The sequence below is a fragment of the Phocoena phocoena genome, chromosome 12 (assembly GCF_963924675.1).
Source record: "Phocoena phocoena chromosome 12, mPhoPho1.1, whole genome shotgun sequence".
NCBI classification, from domain to species: domain Eukaryota; kingdom Metazoa; phylum Chordata; class Mammalia; order Artiodactyla; family Phocoenidae; genus Phocoena; species Phocoena phocoena.
In genome coordinates this window covers 69741223-69744176 of record NC_089230.1, presented here as the reverse complement: position 1 = coordinate 69744176, position 2954 = coordinate 69741223, and the positions used below count along the sequence as shown (strand labels likewise).

General features: G+C 33.0%; 1 protein-coding gene across 1 annotated transcript in view; it reads right to left on the bottom strand.

The window, feature by feature from the left end:
* Positions 1-2127: 2127 nt before the first annotated feature.
* SYNCRIP (synaptotagmin binding cytoplasmic RNA interacting protein) overlaps positions 2128-2954 on the bottom strand; it is a 25077-nt gene continuing 24250 nt past the window's right edge. Inside the window, exon 12 of the mRNA XM_065889114.1 lies at positions 2128-2954. This exon is cut by the window's right edge and continues 782 nt beyond it. The gene's annotated coding sequence lies outside the window, so the exon portion shown is untranslated.

Genomic DNA, 2954 nt, shown 5'->3' with positions numbered 1-2954 from the left:
TGAAGTCCTTCTACTTTTTAATTTCTCCCCTTAAATAGACTATGTCATACTGGGTTTTTTTTTGTTTTGTTTTTTTTTGCTATGTTTCTGATCAACAGTGACTTTTGGCTTAGCAATCAAAAAAAAGCTGTCCTGAATGTGACAATTTTGCCCATCTAGCATGATGATATTCACCCTCATACAAGTCTTTTCAAATAGCTATATACAAGTGAATGCCCGAGGTAACCCCACCAATCCATTCCTATGTTGTTCCTAGTTTATCATGAAGAAAGTGTATTTTCTTAAATCAGACTTGCAGTAATTGGTAGATAAATTTCTCATGATGCTACAATGGCCATCATGAGTGTGCAACCGCTCTTTTTGTGCTAAATCCACCACCCCCACATTTCTAACATCTGATTCAGTCACAATGCTGGAAAACCTTCCACAAAATGCATGTTTGGGAAAATATATCGAACACAATTTTCTCACAAAGCAACTTTCTAAAAACTGATTAAAGTGATGATCACTTTTGATTGCCAAGTAGTCTGCAGAAACAAAATCTTGCGTCTGCTTTGGTTAGGTAACTCAAGTTTTCTTTTTTAACAATCAGAATGCTTTAAGGATACATTTTTCACCCCAAGGAAGGGACTTGACTCTTGGATTTAAGACCCATTCCTTGACAATATATACAAAATTTCTTTAACTTGTCATCTGTCCATTCTTTGAAGCTGTCAAAGCCAAGAACCCATAAACAAATCACAAATAGCAATAACCTACATTAGTTAACATTCCCCTTTTTAACATGTTGACATTTTTACTAAAGGATTCGTTATTTTTGCATTTCCATTTCTCATATCCCATGACATTCCATAAAAATTGCATTATTGCTTTATAGGCCACACAACATTCAAAAGTATGTTTATATGCATTGCCTGTTTTCCTTGATCTGATAAGAGTTTGATACTGATTTTACTACAGAAATTTAAGTTTGAAAATACGAGTTAGTATTTCTTCTCAGTACTTAATTGTTCACATCACTAATCACTACATGCATATTTAGCTCTGATTATATTGCTCAAAAACTGCACCCATTATCAGAACAGTGCAAATGATTATTTAATTTTAAAAGTAATTATAATGGCTTAAATTCAGTTAGTCAAATGAACACTGTCAAGTGATTTCACTTGAGTGTGTATATATTTCATCACCACTGTTTACATTACCCATCAATTCTTCACAATTTTTTAATATCAGTTTTCCCTCCCAAATCCCCAAACTAAGAATGCCAAATAGTCTTGGAAACCCACAGCTCCACATTTTAATGTTTTCTTAAGAACACATTTGTGAACTCACAAAAATGTTCATCTTTCAACTTTGACAATGCAGTTCTTACTTAAGTCAAACAAACTTGTTCTAAAATCCCAACAAATAATTCTGAGAATTAACTTAAACACCTTGACAGTGTCCCTTAAAAAGGGTATGACAGTAAAGTGCCAATAGGCATGGCAATGACCTCTTTGATGGGATCATTTATTTAACTCCTTGGAACTGGGAAATGCCAGCAGCAAGGATTACACTGAGATTCAATTTTACTGAAGGCTACATTTAGTTTACCCACTTTCCACAACCTATTATACTCATTATATGTTAGAATGAAATGTAAATGTTCTGTGTAGCCCTCAAACTTACACTAAGATTTGAGAGAGATGTACTTTAAAAAAGCACGGGGTAATATATAAAATCAGTGGCAAAAAGTTTCATTAAGCACCAGGAACTAATTTTTGTCACCCCATACTCATTTTGTAGGTAATGTTTCAATAACCGGCAAGGCACATTTACATATATTCCAATGAATACTTATTGACAAATTTTAAATTACACTCTATGTCCCAGCTATCCCAGTAACTGACATACAACATACTAAAATGGTTTATTAAGATAACATAAAAAAAACCAATTAATGTGAAACATACAGGCTATTGGCAACCACTATCTAAAATTATGTAAGTACAAATAAACATACTGAAATGTGTGCATTTCTAAGTTTTTAAACCAGAATATTTCTATACTAACACACATTTATATTAATGACACATAAAAAAAATAAAAACTTTATTACAAAAATAAGTTACACTCGCCTCCAGCTTACAGTATAAAACAATTTTATTTGCAGGAATGCAAAATGATTGTTTGCCATGAGCAGTTTGAACATATGACATGTCTAATTTTCTTGTTAAATTTGCATTTACTGGGGAAACTGGTGTGTATAAAACCTTAATTAAGTATAAGCTCTGATCTTCATCATGGTGCCTATTGGGTATGTGATATAACTGCAGTATCCCTTTGGGGAAGGGGAAAAGGGATTTCTTTATACCAAGTCTCAATTAAACTATAATTTCACTTCTGACTTTAAACTATCAATTTAGGACTTGGCAAAAAAATTTTTGAGGGTGATTCAATAGAGGATGCTTCACCACTGAACACTCACTGTCATCAAGGTGCTTTAGAAAATTAAAAACATAGCACAAATGATTGTACTCTATTCTACAAGTTATCATGACCTGCATAAGAAATGGAAAAGCTGATTCACGTTTTTGCAGTGATCAGCAATAAGAAATGCACTAATGAAACATACCTTTTACCTAAAAAGCTAAACTACAGCCGTATACTAATTTCTATGATTTATGAAAAAACTTCAAAATATCCAAATGTCAGGCTTCGCTGTACAATTGTCAGTTTTAGTCTGACTTTTTATAAAGGGACACTGCAGTATTTAGTACAAGTTCGGATGCACTTTTTTTGAACATCTGATGTCTTACAAAAGTAACATCTTGCTAAACTATTATACATCCAAATAACTACAATATCTGAAGAAGCAAGGCTGCTTTTTCAGCCACAAAATACGACAAAAGCAAGGCCTGTTATGATGGTCATGAGGAAGTCTTACAAGCCTCTGAAACTAAAGGCAACTA